This window comes from Bacillus rossius, chromosome 5, assembly GCF_032445375.1.
Source record: "Bacillus rossius redtenbacheri isolate Brsri chromosome 5, Brsri_v3, whole genome shotgun sequence".
Taxonomy (NCBI): Eukaryota; Metazoa; Arthropoda; class Insecta; order Phasmatodea; family Bacillidae; genus Bacillus; species Bacillus rossius.
The window spans coordinates 45,927,746-45,944,839 of NC_086333.1; the positions used below are offsets into that span (position 1 = coordinate 45,927,746).

Consider the following 17,094-nt stretch of genomic DNA (forward strand, 5'->3'; position numbering starts at 1 on the left):
CAAGTTATACTTTCAACATATTTACAAAACATAGGGTCAAACAGGCCAACAAGGAACATCATATTTAATTAAAATAATTTCCAAACAAAAATTTTCTGGGATTTTAAAAGAAATAAAATAATTAATGAAGGTAGTTTGAACTTATACTTGCATACAAAAAATTTATTTTTCTTTCAGGTATTCAAACACCTCGCCTTTACTTATAATAAAGGTATAATCAGAAACTGTCTCAACAAACTGATTCATTCAAAACAAACCCAGTAATAGAACACAACACACTACATCACATTAAAAGCCAGAACTAAGAATGAAGAAGGTCGGTAAAATGAAATTAAAAATAAATCAACTAAAACATTTAGATAGTAAAGCAAATGTAATAAACATAAATGACACAACATAATTAGCATGGACCTTAACAGAAATTAGATTATTATCGGTGTTGCTTAAAGAATATACAGAAATATTGACGAACCAGAAAGAAAATATGGAAAGCATCGTTCGATAAGGAAGCTTAAGATATTGCTGAGTTTAGGTGTGATGTTCGTTTGATACGTAGTTTCATCCCTATTTACCTTTATCTATGTTTCGTTGTGTATTGCATCAAGGTTATTGTTTCTTATTTATTAGGGGCTGAAAAAACAATTTTATAATAATTTATCCCTAACCGAACTCCGGAGTCGCAGGCACAGCTAGTATAAATATTGTTACGAGTTCGTGGGGAAACAGGGTTCGTGAAGGATAGCCCAAATAATTATTTTATGGTTTTCTCTATTTACAGAACTGATTAAATATCCACACTTGATATCTGTCCACAAGTCACTAATTGCTCTTCAAGTCCGCAGTTCGCCTCTTCACAGGAGCAAGGCTCAACAGCGATTCGCCCCTAACCTCGCACCTGTCCACTCGCAGACTCGTCCGCCACTCAGCCGCGCACTAGGGTCCCGTCACTGTCTTCGCACAGTCTTCGTTACTGGAACGCCTCTTCACAATATTTAACTTTAAAGCTTAATAAATATACAACAACAACTTTGGTATAAAGATAAATCTGAACATCATCTGTGTACATGTGATATTGGCAAGTTTTGAGGCATTTAAGTAAGTCATTAATAAAAATTGCAAATAAAAGTGGACCAAGAATCGAACCCTGAGGAACTCCCGCTTTTACAAGGAGCCAACAGGAAAATTCACTATCAAGGGCGACACATCGGCAACGACCGCTAAGATAGAATTCGAACCAAGCCAAACTCTATGAGAGAAGTTGTAGAGAACTGAAATTTTACTTAGTAAAAGGGCATGGTCTACCGAATCAAAAGCTTTACTGAGGTCAAGCAGCATTAAAATCGTTAGTACCCGCTTATCAATAAAACAACGTATATTATCCATAGCATTAATTAGGGCAGTAGTGGTACTGTGACCAGGTCTGAAACCTGACTGGAAAGTATCTAAAAGATTTCCTTTTCATAGGTATGTACAGTTTGCTGATGCACCAGGTGTTCAAGAGCTTTGGAAACAGCAGGTAGGATGCTTATAGGGTGGAAGTCTTTGGATTATTCTGGAGACTTAATTTTTGGAATTGGTTTAATAAACGAGTACTTCCATATAGTTAGATATTGACCTGTAGTAAGTGTTGCATTAAAAATGTACTCCAACACAGGTACAACAAAAGGTTTGTCATTACCAACCGCATTACTTTTAATGCGACACAGGGCCTTCGCAACATCTAAGCACGACATAACCGCACGTTTTATGTGTGTTGCACAAGGTTTGCAGGAGAAAACTTTTGATATGTTACTAAAAAAATGTTGATTCTACCACTGTTGAAAAATACAGCGTTTATATATTTTTTCTTACATTAAAAACCTTAGTTCCCTAAGACCAAAATTTGCCCCAACCCGAGCAACTTTAGGCTCCCGCAGTACAATACACACTACGCCGCTCGGAACCTTTCACCGGTCATATCAATTGAGTCAGAGCAATATACCATTTTAATGCTTAAGAATCATGCAACAATCTTTTCTAACGTCTTTTAAGTCGGTCCATTCAGGTTTATGTTATCTGTATTTTCATTAATTTTATAATTAAATTTATATATATATTTCATAATATGAAACATTTTTCAATTATATCAAGTTGAATAATATATTTAGAATAATTTTGTTTGGTTTACTACAGTAATAACGTTTACGGAATGCAATATTGTGGAGCACTCAAGAAGCTATTATTCAAAGTTCACTTTACTTTTTTGGTGTAAAGCACAAGGTTTGCGGAGGTTAATTTCACATGTAACTAGAAAAAGATGATATTACAACTGTACCAAATCTCAGTTAGGGGTGAATATTTAATAGGTTACAAAACCTGGATTGCATGGGAGCGAAAGTCACCCCAGCCTTTGCAGCTGTAGCACTGTCGCAATACGTACACAACACTGCTACACTCGGATCGCTCTAGCGATTTAATAAATTACACAAGCCTCTTCAAATATATCACATTTCAGCTTACAAAATATGCAAAAACTTTTTTTCAGGCTAATTATTACATCGGACCATTAATTTTAATGTGATTAATATTTTTATGTCATTGGCTGAGATAAAAAAAAAACACTTTTTTATTACTTCATCAATTTCTATCACACCTTTTATACTAATATTTGGCACATGTTTTAATATAAATGTGTGAAATAGTGTTTCTAGATTATTTTGATGCATTTATGGAGAGGCTATGTTAAAAACTGCGTAAATGAGAAGCAATTTAATGGACTGTTGTGAGTCGCTGTCATATGGGACCTAACTGCACGTTTTCGGTGATACGCACAATGGCTACAGCGGTAAACATTCGGTATATTATTTAGCATAGTTGACTCTACCACTGTGAAAAAATTCATCTTTGGGCAAAATTTTCACAAAATATTGTTTCCTGGGATATAGCTTTCCTGTAGCCTAGTCTGAACCCAGTTAACTAGCCCCGGGGGGGGGGGGGAGGTCAGTGGGGGGCCCTGAGTGAATAGGCGACCGTCGCACGAACAATGAGTGACGCGACTACAATGACGGACTGCCAGGCCCCTTCAGGGCTGAGCACGAGCGAACAGCCGGTTGCCACGGTCGGGAGATCTCTACGACCGACAGCCCCCCTCCCTCCCTAGTGACGAGGGGCACCAGTACCCGCGGGTATTTCATGCGCTCAAAGGAGCACACGTGCCAAAACCGCGGCCGTCACGGCTCCATCGCCGAGTGTCACCGCGCGGTCAAGGCGCCCAACACTCGGGCCCCCTTCAGAGGGACGAGATCCCGCGCAGATTCGTGCTACGCGGCGTGAATAGACACACCCCGACCGACTTCCTCCAGGACTGTCTGTCTATAACTTGTGGTTTCTGGAAAACCGCGGGACCAGGCAGAAGAGCGATGGTGCCTCAGGCCTGCGATCATGAGCGCATCCACGCCTTACGCGAGCTCGCAGGCGGCTCATAAGACTGAACGCTACAGGCGTCCGGCGCCCCACGCAGTGCAGCAGGTGGCAGCGCTTTGGCCACTCACAACAGAATGGACTCGAGCTAGTTATTATTTCAATAATGACAATACAAATAATTTAAACATAATATCCAACATGGCCTGCGTTCCCTTTCTCTCGTTTTGCTGGCGACTCGTTGGCCACTACTCTGGTAACAAAATAAACTCAGTTCAGGCACGAGTAGGCAAAAACCATACACTGCTCCCAGTCCACGACAAATCTCTCTCATACCTCGGCCATAAGATAAACACAACAGGTCTTAAGGAACAATCATCCTCGGTGAGCTATTAATTAAACCTAACGTGTAGCTGGTATTAAAAAACCACATGAAAATTACATTTATAACTAATATATTATTACGACAGGCTGCCCTCTGAACACTAACAGTCCTAATAATACAGGCAGCCTCAGTCCTTTTTAACTTCGCTAGTTCACGAAGAGACCAGTCAGTCGACGCCAATATAGGTACTCGGGCAGGCAATGGGTACTACTGCCTCTCGGTCCGCGGCTCAGCGATATGGCCGCATCTCCAGGTGATTGTTCATCTCGTCCAGGAATGCCTGAGCTCCTCATCTGGGTCCTGGGCGCAACCCCAGGATCAGCCACGACCAGCGGCCTGGACTGCGACTCGCTCGCGGCTCTGCTACTCGCTGGTGACCCGGTACCAATCCCAAACTTCTCCCTGGACTCCGGGTGTAGGGTATCCACTTCTGATCAGCAAACGACGCTTTAAGTTGTGGTACTCGCCTTGGTCCTCAGGCGAGTAGGAACTCACTAGGCAGGTGGGTAGTTGGCAGACCTGGTTCCAATCTCCAACACTCGCTCAGTCTTCTTGGTCGCTTTATCACGGCCGTTAGGTGTCACATGAAACCAAGCCTCACGTAGCCAGACCCACCGACGCTCGTGCAATGTAACTTAGCCTCACACTAGAAACTGAGTGAATCACTCCGACGGCAAGTAACTGTCCAGGGTAATGATGTGACCGTAGTTCACATATTACAAGACTGTAGGAAGATGTAAGTTATAAAAAAAATATTTAATAGCACAATAATTGGTTAAATTCACTGTTTATTTTACAGTTTATTTTCAGTGGTTGTGCACAATAGTTTTCTCTCAAAACCGCTCACTTGAAAAGAGAGTTATTATTAAAGTAATTATTTATTTAGAATCGTTAACTTGCATTAATGACTTCGGTTGTTTCCTAAAAATAGTTACATATTAGTCCAACACTATAATGATTTTCAATATTACACTTTGTGTCATACAACTGTCGTTGCTTATATTGTGACGAAATATACTAAATAACAGCTGTAGGTATTTATTCAGGTAGTGTTTTTGAAACAGAATAAAAATAAATAAATAATTGAAAATATATTATTTGACAAAAGCTTTAACTTAAGTTATTTTATAAAAGTTATAATGCTAAATTATCTTCAAAAACTGAAAAATAATTGAAATTAGAACAAAATTCGTGCTGCCTACTTCAGTCATCGTCGCTGTCAGTTGTATGTACAAACATATAAAGTAAATGTAAAGACGAAGTTAAAAAAGGAGGATTAAGAGTTTTGTTAGAAAAGCATATGGGTATAAATGTGTGTATGTGTTATGTTCGGAAAATCATTTATTTGATCGTTTTCAGTGAATACATGTACAGAAATTTATTTAGCAATGTTGAATTAATTTTTTTTACAAACAAAATACATTTATGACAAGTTCTATGATAAAGTCAATGTTAAAGTCAATTATTTTTATAATATATATATTTTTTTAATATATCAGTGATTTTAAAATATTAAGAGAATACATAATATTTTTCACGAATGCTACTGCAGCCATTCAACGTACTCAGTTTATAGTAAAATTACAATAAAAACTCTAAAATAAACCATTTAAATAATACAGATATGCAATTTATAATGTAAGCCTTTGTGTTATCTACAAACAATCCTTGGTTTGATCTCTATGAATTAATAAATGCATTATACTTACTGGTTAAAGAGATTTATATTAAGTTAGTTATTTTAGTAGTACGTTTCTTTAAAACAAAAATATTTTCCGGTTTAGTATGTATATATTTAAAAGTTTTTAATTCATTAGATAATGATTAAAAATTCAATTTAAGCATATTATGCGCAGATTACTTCAGTCATTTGCCACACTTTAGTGTTGGTAAAAGCATATACAGAAAAACTAACGACGCTGTTGAAAAATTTGGATAGTGAAATTTGTTAAGGAAGCATTCAGCTAAAATCTGATCTGTGTGTAATATTCAGACCATCCTATGAATTAATAAATGCATAATAATTTCCGAATGCAGAGGATTATAATTACTAAATATTTTTTTTAAGTACGTTTCTTAAACAAATATATTTTCTGGTTTATAGATGAATAAAAATTTCCCAATAAAATATAATTATAAGTTAAATATTCAAATTAAAAGAGAATGATTTAAAACAAATATATAATATTCAAGCAGAAATTTGCGCAGTCTACATGAGTCGTTCGGCGCATTTTTTTGTTGGTAAAAGTATAAAAAGAAGATCTCACGGCCTAGCATAAAATTGTGGATGGTACCAATTATAATAAAAGCCTTAAACTAACGCAAGAATAAAAAGTTATTTGTCGCTAATCCTAAAATTCATCCCTATGAATTAACATTAATAATAATTTCTGACTGCAGTGGTTCATGTTTGGTAATTGTTTATTTTTAAGTACTTATCTTTCAAACCCAAATATTTTCTCGTTTATTGCTGAGTAGAACTTTCACTTTTGTATGCTTATTGTAAAACAATTTTTAATTTTTTATTGAGAATGAAGAAAAAAATTATTCAATTCAAGCACATTTCGCGCAAGCTACTTGTCATTCCGCGCACTTTTGTGGTGGTAAAAGTATATACAGAATTTCTCACGGCCCAGCTTAAAATTGTGAATGGTACAAATTGTTAAGAAAGCCTTGGTCTAACGCTGGAATAAAAAGTTATGTGTGGACAATCCTTAGTTTGATCCCTATGAATTAAAATTTATAATAACAATCTGGCTTCAGTGTTCCATGTTTAAATAGTGTTTTTTTTAAGTACTTATTTTTCAAACTTAAATATTTTCTGGTTTATTGCTCAGTAGAACCTTCACTTTTGTATATTTATTATAAATTTTTTTTTTTTTCGATTGAGCATGAAAGAAAAATTTTATTCAATTCAAGCACATTTTTTGCAGGCTACTTCAGTCATTCCGCGCACTTTTTTGTTGGTAAAAGTATATACAGAATTTCTCACGGCCCAGCTTAAAATTGTGAATGGTACAAATTGTTAAGAAAGTCTTGGTCTAACGCTGGAATAAAAAGTTATGTGTGGACAATCCTTAGTTTGATCCCTATGAATTAAAATTTATAATAACAATCTGGCTTCAGTGTTCCATGTTTAAATAGTGTTTTTTTTAAGTACTTATTTTTCAAACTTAAATATTTTCTGGTTTATTGCTCAGTAGAACCTTCACTTTTGTATATTTATTATATTTTTTTTTTTTTTCGATTGAGCATGAAAGAAAAATTTTATTCAATTCAAGCACATTTTTTGCAGGCTACTTCAGTCATTCCGCGCACTTTTTTGTTGGTAAAAGTATATACAGAATTTCTCACGGCCCAGCTTAAAATTGTGAATGGTACAAATTGTTAAGAAAGCCTTGGTCTAACGCTGGAATAAAAAGTTATGTGTGGACAATCCTTAGTTTGATCCCTATGAATTAAAATTTATAATAACAATCTGGCTTCAGTGTTCCATGTTTAAATAGTGTTTTTTTTAAGTACTTATTTTTCAAACTTAAATATTTTCTGGTTTATTGCTCAGTAGAACCTTCACTTTTGTATATTTATTATAAAAAATTTTTTTTTCGATTGAGCATGAAAGAAAAATTTTATTCAATTCAAGCACATTTTTTGCAGGCTACTTCAGTCATTCCGCGCACTTTTTTGTTGGTAAAAGTATATACAGAATTTCTCACGGCCCAGCTTAAAATTGTGGATGGTACAAATTGTAAAGAAAGCCTTGGTCTAACGCTGGAATAAAAAGTTATGTGTGGACAATCCTTAGTTTGATCCCTATGAATTAAAATTTATAATAACAATCTGGCTTCAGTGTTCCATGTTTAAATAGTGTTTTTTTTTTAAGTACTTATTTTTCAAACTTAAATATTTTCTGGTTTATTGCTCGTTAGAACCTTCACTTTTGTATATTTATTATAAAAAAATTTTTTTTCGATTGAGCATGAAGGAAAAAAATTATTCAATTCAAGCACATTTCGCGCAGGCAACTTGAGTCATTCGGCGCACTTTTTTGTTGGTAAAAGTATATACAGAATTTCTCACGGCCCAGATTTAAAATGTGAATGGTACAAATTGTAAAGAAAGCCTTGGTCTAACGCTGGAATAAAACGTTATGTGTGGACAATCCTTAGTTTGATCCCTATGAATTAAAATTTATAATAAAAATCTGGCAGCTGTGGTCCTAGTTTAGTTAGTGTTTTTTAAAATACTTACCTTTTAACCTTAAATATTTTCTGGTTTATTGCTGAGTAGAACCTTCACATTTGTATGTTTATTGTAAAACAATATTTTTTCTATTGAGCATGACGGAAAAAATTATTCAATTCAAGCACATTTCGCGCAGACTACTTCAGTCATTCCGCGCACTTTTTTGTTGGTAAAAGTATATACAGAATATCTCACGGCCCAGCTTAAAATTTTGGATGGTACAAATTGCTAAGAAAGCCTTGGGCTAACGCTGGAATTATGTTTTAATTTCGGACAATCCTTGGTTTGAGCCCTCTGAATTAATACATACTTATTGGTTGGTGAGGTTAATTTTTAGTTAGAAATTTTTTAAATTACGTTTATTTAAACAAAAAATATTTTCTGGTTAAATAATATTTTGGATATTGTTTTTTCCCCTCAAATTTAAGTTATTTTTATAGATTTCTGTCTTTTTAAATTTAAAAATGTGTCTCAATAATCTTGGGTTGATGTTTTTAAACAGAGGATTTTAGTGTAAAACCATCATGGATTCCTACAGTATGTATTTTGTTGGTGTTGGTCATATACATATGGAATATGACCAAGGTTTCTTTCGCAGCCCTAGTGGAACATGGTTTTCCCCATGTTTGTGGAATGTCAGTCTTCGAAGTAATTTGTTCATTATTAACATAGTAAATAACTGCAGCAATGTGTTTACAGTCGCATCCAAGTCCTGCCGGGCATGGGCAGTTTCTGTTTATAATATTTCTTCCACCGTCAACATACGAAAACAAATAAACGGTTAAATAAACATTAACATTAAACAATAGGCACTGAAGTATAAACGTAAGGAAATAAAATACTTACTTCAAGAGTGACAAGGTACGGTGGAAGATTAAGAGCCCGTCTACAATAGTCCGAACCTGTGCGTGGTCCGTGTCCTTATCCGAATGTGAGTGACGTCACATTGTCTCACCGAAAACTGCCCTGTCCACAATTGCGATGTCCGATGTCCGAATGTATTGATTTCTAAAGTTGTTACCAGAGCGCAGTAAATGTGCCAAACCAAATGCTTTTGTTTATTGTTTTGATGCTTTGTAATTTGAGATTGAACTTATGAAAGTTATGTAAGTTATAAGTGACTAACAACACCTTCCATTTCCTTCAATAACAAAAACAAACACCACGTTTTCAAACGGGAACCGGAAATTAAAATATCGTGAGTGTTCTGTTCTTTTTCTGTGTCCAAAGTACACAGGTTGGGACAAAAAGTTCAAATTGACGAATGTCTTCGCACCAGGTAGGTTCGGACCTTCACCCACTTGACGCATGACGTCAGACGGTCACGTGGACCAATCAGCGACGATTGTCCTTCGGACACAGTTTAGGACATTGCTATTGTAGACGGGCCTTAACAGACGTTTGCCGAATCACTTCTACTTTTAATAGAGAAACGTCACCTCTCTTTATTTCCTTTACATTATTCACATGGCCACTGATACAAATATTTTTCCCTTTCGATAATTTATTCTCACCGAGGTTACTATTTTTAATCGGTAGGAAACCACATGTAGTTTCTATATCACACATGATTACAAACTGGTTGTCAGCGCGCTGCGTGTCTCGGAGAGATGCAGACAGGTCGCGCGCGGCATTCCCTCAAGTTGTTTCGAAAAGAAACACTACGCAGCGCCACCAGTACGATTTCCAGACCCGTGCACGGTGCCTATATAGCAGATGTGGATGAAGAATGAGGAGGGGTGCAGGCGCTCATCTTGGTAGACAGAGAAAGCTGAAAAAAATAATTGTCGAAGACAAGACTAATTAAAAATGCGCTGGTGGCCATTTTGGCCGACTTAAATGCCGAAGACTGCAGATCTTGGTGTTCCCTAACCTTAATATCGATTTTTTTCTATTGTAACCTGAAGACAAAGGATTTTTTTAAGAAATAAAAAAGTAAATACTGGAGTACAAATTCGGCATATACTAACTTTTTTTTGTTGCACGCATCACATACTATCAACAGACTACAATAGTCTTTATTAAATATACACTGCCTTGAAGTCTGTTCTTTTACATATCACTTGTAAGTATAAAAATAATCAACATTTATTGATATACTTAGTTTTACAATAAGAGTGATTGCCAGGTATGTACACAAATAGCAATGAACAGTTTATGCCACTGAGGGGGAGGATTGAGGAGTGCTGGTGGTTTCCTACAACCCCCTCAGGAGACCACCGTCTTCAAGAGGTAGGTATTTGGTGACATAGTCCCCGGTAGATGCGGCAATCTATTAATGCACAGGTGTCAGGAGGGGGAGATTACAACATATAACCAAAGAAAATGAAGCTTTCTTTTCACATCAGATATGAATGGTGGTGAGGGAGAAGAATAGGAGTCACTACCCATACAGCACAAATGTTACAGATATGTTTCAGAAATATAACTTTTGAAACATTGTAACATGTTTGAAACATTTCGCAACCTACCTGAAACATCTCGGATGTATTTCAGAAACGTCAAAATGTCCGCCCTGTGAAATATTTCAATGAAACCTCCCTGCAACATCAAATGGTAATGTTTCTGAAATGTGTCCACTAATGTCCCGTCAATATTTCTGAAACATTTAACCGAAATATTTCCATAATGTTCTGAAATACGTATAAAATGTATCATGTGACCTAAACTACCTCTGGAAATTAGGATGACTGAGGGTATATTTATAATTTAAAAGAGTATTGCACTTTAACAGATACATTGCAGCTACATACAGCTGCATTGGTCAGCTAGTTGCAGTGAAGTGCAGTGACTGTGTTCCAATTCATCACAGCATGCCGTCGTACACTTCCTCTTGATCACTTTTTGCATAATGCCCCTTGACCACTCCCTTAGAAAGTGTTAATCGGTGGATTGATATGATCTTGTTCGTATCTTCTTGTTTTCGTCAAGTTTTGCTTGTCCTTAGTAATGTGTCATTTTTTGATTATATAAAACAATAAATATTGTAATATTATTTTGTTTGAAATTATTTTAAAGATGTGCTCTGGTAGGGCATAGAATGTAAATTTTTGTCATTTTTAATGTAATGATAATTGATTATATTACTTAATAATTTGGCTTGTACAATTGCTGAAAAACCAATTAAAAATCTACTTATAATTACTGATGTAAGATTAAAAAGGCCTGCCGACAAAATCCAACATTTCATGTAAATTAATGAAACCATATTCTTCTCCCTACTGAGCTAAATATATATATATATGAACCAAGTTAAAGAAATAATTTAATTAATCTAATTAGACATCAGATGTGTTCCCAGGTCAGCGTACCAGACTTGCCTAACATTAATTTTACAAACTATTTTATTATTCTAAAAACAAATTATGGTCATGAAAGTAAAATTTTAATAAGTCTTCAGTATGCTTGCAAAGTGAATGAAACTTACATGAATGTCATAGGAAGCCCAGCACTGGTGTCCATGGTTCCTGTCCATTGCATTTTATTTTAATGGGGAATTTGAATGTGATATAGTGGCAGGCAGGCATGCATCTACATCAGTACATGGGGAAAAAGGGACAAGCTAATGCACAAAGGTTCCATTATTAAATACAATGACAATGTCATCTTGTAATGAATAAATTAAATTGAGGCTCCCCAAGCTATCTTGATGTGATCTCCTTATGCTCAGCACAGAAAGTATGCTAATATTTACTTAATCCATAACAACCAAACCCCACTTGCATAGGAGACATGATTACTGAGCATTTTAAAATATAATTTTCACAACCCAATGTGTTATGGCCACTTCAAGTTTGTTTTTGAGTATCATAAATGAGCACTTGTCCATCGATGTCTTTATCTGTATTTGAACAATGTCTTGAGAATTTGGGTATGGTTTTCTATTGCATTCCAGATGTTGACATTCTCAAAAATCACGACACTGTTATTGTGTACGGTATCAGTGGTCTAGATAATCATGTGGTATTACATTAACTTAAAATACTTGATACACACAAGAAAAAAAACTGCATCAACCTCAAACAAATGTTATAGAAATAAAAAAACTAATATACCTATATACAATACACTAACATATTATAATAGAAAATTCCTACTTGTATGTTGCACAGGAAACCGGTATTAACATAATGAACAGCCATGAGACTTGACCTGTGCTCGTGTTGTGATGTACTTTTCTCCTTATTTAATGCTATAGTAAGTATATATGGCTGGTGCTTGTGATTTGGACATTTGCAAGACAAAAATGTGTGCTTGAAAACCCTCAAAAGACATGTAACAATTTTATGTTATAATTAATGTCTTTTTCTTCTTAAACACACATATACTAATTTACAGAGGTTCTAAATATGAAACAATGCAGTCTTAATACAAATTCATCATATAGCTTTATAATCGACATATTTTTTTTTCCATTTCACACAAGCTCAACATAAATGAGACTGGACTGGAATCGTCTGTCCTCACTAAACGAAAAACTTGTCTGACCAACCTAAATGAAGTGAGATGGTGGTGTAGTAGTGGAATATAAATGGGAATGAAACAAATGTGCAATGAGAAATACTCTTTAGCATTGCAATGTCACTTTCCCTAATTGAAAGACTTATTGTATCAGACAAGAGCTCAAATTGATCCAGCTTCCCTAACATTGAGTGGCCAGTGACTTGCTGAAGATACAATAGTGGCAGTCCATAAAAAAATCTGGTTTCCTTAATTTTTTCTATAGATGGCATGTTGATCTACCTAAAGTTCGTGGATTAAGCTAGGTTTTATATTTGTGTTTTAATACTACCAAATTGACGTAATAGCCTAAGGATAAAACAACAAATACAATATGGCAATAGTATATAGGGTCTCTAAAATCCAAATTTTCTAAGTAAATACACAAAATAATATTAACACAACAGTACTTCCACACAAACTATATTCAAAGGAGATCACAAATTTATTGTAAACAAATAATATAAATAATTTTGTAATATGCAGTACAAAATTTTAAAATAATATGCATGGCGAGTTATACTTTGTACAAAATAGAAGGTAGCTAGTTTGGCGTAACTCGTCAACAATGAAGTAATTAGAGATAGAGAAACTTATTCAAACAGACAATAGGGTTTTGGATTGTAATTTCTATGATCTATGTTATGAAACCAGCCAAGAATGCACCTGAAGTAAGTTAAGAACCATGTATAACCATAATTAGAAAGCCACACCAGGTCAAACCAGGTTCTTTCCATATGAATACTTAACAATAGAGGCAAAGATGAAAAGGGGTATTTTCAATAACAAATAACAATGTAGTCTGAGAAGTAGACTTTAATAAAAAAAACTATATATATATTATATATACAATACAAATTTTAAGTGACTCTCTATGCAGATGTTCTTGGAGATTTTTGCTGAAAAAAAAGAGAAGAAAAAACAATTATTTTTAACTTGTTTTAGGTCAATTATGACATGTATGTGAGATTTTTAAACATGTAGACACTAAGTTGTTACATTATTTATTTTTAAATTACCATGCAAACAGAAAAAAAAAGTTTCTGATGCCAATGATAAATTTCAAAACTGAAAGCATCTTAAAAGGGACAAATTGGTATTGCAACCTATGCATTTTTTTTTCAAACTTATTAAGCAGGAATACTTCTTCACTGGGAATTTCTTAACATGCTATTTACATTCCTAATAATCAATTTAATGGTGTCTGGTTAATGCAAAGAGGCCCATGACATTGTATAATAACACATTTTAAGCAAATTTTTAAAAGAAAACTTTGACGTCCCTCGGCTTCTGGTCCCTATTTCCCTGTTTGCTAGAAATGTCTGTTATGCCCGTACTGCTCTCGTCGGAGAGGTGTGGGTCCAGGCCGACGTGGCCGGGACCTGGAAATGCGGGACCTGGAGGGATGGTGAGGTAGAGTGACAGGTAGAGTGAAAGGACCACTCGCTGTTAATCGGTTCACGAGCTCTTTTATTGCGTTCAGAGAGCTTGCCGCGGCCTGGCGGATCCGTCGCGGGGTGTGCGCCCTGCCCACGATGACCCGGACTCCCGGAGACCGTCTCGTACGGCCCGCTCGTCCCGACGCGTAATGGCAGTTTTTCCCACGTAACAAAGTTCCTGATAATCAACTGCTTCGCAAAGGCACGTGACGTGTGCGCGGCACTTACGTACTGACTCGTAACGTCGGCGATGGTTCAGCAACGCGTAACTATGTCCCTCGCAAAGACACGTGATGCGTGCGCGGTTCTTACGTACTGACTCGTAATGTCGGCGAAAGTTCTGCAACGGGTAACTATGCTTACGCGTCCTATAATGACCGACTCGTGACGTAACACCCAACTCGTAACTCGGACACCCAATCGCGTGGGCGGCACAACGTAGGCAGCACGGCCGCTGCGAAATGCTCGTACTGTGGCGGTGTCGCAGTACCGTGAGCTTGATAGACCCGTCTCGCGATCAGCGCGGAGCGGAGCACACGTCCGCCGCTGCTCGAGTCCTGAGTTCAACTGCTCTCCCCCGCCCGTCCGCGGGCCGTCGCGCGCGGGCAGCGGGGGAGGGGAGGGGGAATCGGCCGGCGTGGGAGAGCGCCACCCCTCGCGACGCGGATGAGCGCCAGGCCGCGCTTACATATAGACACTGCGACACGTTTACAAGAATTACAAGATTATTACACGATAGTTAATACATTACAGTTACATTATTTACACACTTAAAACAAAGTCACGGTCATTTGGAAAGAAATATATACACACAGAAACATTTACACATTAACACTGGCTCACTGGCGTGCTAGGGCGCACGCGGGTGCGTCCCTGGCCGACGCACAACACTAAGGAGACACCGGGGAAACAAGGGAGGACGTTGACGAGGCATAACGGCCTGAAGGAGCCGAGGAGACACTTGGGTCGACGTCAACTTAAATTTAAATCCTAATGATTTCCTAATAAGTGTCTGTGTGAACAGTGCCTGTGATGTTACATCATTACGATTCAGCACATATTTTTTTGCAATAATACTCTAAAATTTCTAGTAATTTTTTGAGCAGATTCTCAATATTATCCTTTGTAGTGCACATTTAATGTTTATTTTCATTATTTAAATTGCTACCACTGCTACATAACTATACACATGTAATCTAATAAATCATCATTAAATTTGTTTCCTTTATTGTCATAAAATGGATGGAATTAGGTTTTGTCAAACTCTCCAAATCAAACATACTTGGTTACTACCATAATTTAGCATAAGAAAAACTAATTTAAATATAAATACCAATGATGCTAATGCTTAGTACAACACAACTCGAAGACTTGTACCTTCTCTGCGGTAAAGGACAAAATTTATTTAAATTATTTTGCGCTGCAATTCCAGCCCACCAATAAAATGAAAGCCAAATTGCAGAAATAACTTTGTTAAGCGAAATGGCAATTAATGAAACCGCTGTCTATTTATATGTGTAGGCCTAGTGCATTCACTTACAATAAATTACATTTATGACATGCCAGATATAATAGCAGGCTTTATTAAATTTCCGTTAATAGTAATACGTAGGCCTACAAAATACGATGAAAGTACTACAGAGTGCGGAACATAATAAAAATAATTACTTAACCAGTATAATTGTAAATTATTTCAAATTAAACACTTCAATATTTATATTAAAATAAACACAACATAATTAATTTATGTGTTGTGCACAGTAAATAAACATAAATTACCCTTAACTACATATTATAGGTTATGAAATACATTTACTTAAGTATATTATAAAAGCCCGAAGGTGATAACTCAATAAAATAAATTGGTTTAATCAAATGCTATTAAAACCAAAATATTTAGGAACCTATAAGCCTATATTTGTGATTTTTAACTAAAGATAACATTAAAGGGACTAACCCATACATTAGCATTCGTGTTCTACAGTCAACGACCATATAGCGGCATAGCTACAGTAAGTAGAAAACTTGTTAGATGCTTTAGCAATTTTATTAAATCGCGAATATCCTGTTAATGCATCACATAAATTAAAAATCAGACTGAAAACAGCGCACATATAAATATGGCACGGGAATGTTTGAGCATAATAAGCATACCGACAAAAAAAAGGCATTCCTTAACCTACAGCTTTACACATTTCGAAGACGCATAAAAGATTGTTTCTATACCGGTACTTGCTTAAGTGCGAAAGTAAAAACAAAAAATAGTAAACTAACATGAAATAAATAATGTTCAAACTTACAATTTATTCACCACATATAAAAATCCAAGTACCAAAATACTGCGCCAAAACAAAAAATAATACACAAAGACAAAGATTTCTAAACTTCAGTGCCAACAAGCATGATGGGAAGTTTCAATATAATGTCTCAGATACATTTCAGAATCAACCACAATGTAATATTGCCAAACGAATCTTGCTGAAATGTACCTGAAACTTCATTTATAGACATGAGTACTATGTGTCCAATGAAATGTTTATGAAATATTCCAGAAACATGACAGATGAAATGTAATCTATTCGAAACATAGTAATGTTACTGCAATATCACAGACATGTTACTGAAACATTGTGTGCTGTATGGGTAACACATAAAAATCTTACCAGATATTTTATTCTCCCAGGCACGACACTCAGGTGGAGCCAACATCAGCCCCCGTGGAGAGGGCAAGCACAGCGGTAGTGGTAGTATTGATGATGTGCGAAACATCAGCGGTAGTGGCAGTGAAGGTGATGCATCACATGCAGTTGCAGTTGCAGTAGTGGCCGGTGACCCATACGTGTTACAGACAACATATGACTTTTCGAGCGATGCAAGGTCTTAGGGAAGAAAAAGGCTAGTCGAAGAGGTGGTCGATATCTAGGTCGAAATAGATAAGAGGAAGCTGAGGGGAAGCAGATTCGGGGTGTGGTTTTAAACTTACCAAGTAAGCATGGTGATGCCATCATCATTGTACTTGGTCCCCCAAACCCTAGAATTTATCAAACAAGAGGTTCCGGAGAACGCTAGCCTTAATGCCCTTAGCTTTAAGCATATAGAAAACATTCTCCATCTTTCATGCGTAAA

The 17,094-nt window shown here is 36.2% G+C and overlaps 1 protein-coding gene across 1 annotated transcript in view; it reads right to left on the bottom strand.

Moving 5' to 3' along the window:
• LOC134531766 (SET and MYND domain-containing protein 4-like) overlaps positions 1 to 8,890 on the bottom strand; it is a 334,526-nt gene extending 325,636 nt beyond the window's left edge. The window contains exon 1 of the mRNA XM_063367658.1: positions 8,876 to 8,890. The gene's annotated coding sequence lies outside the window, so the exon portion shown is untranslated. The remainder of the gene's footprint in view (positions 1 to 8,875) is intronic.
• Between the last annotated feature and the right edge of the window lie 8,204 nt (positions 8,891 to 17,094).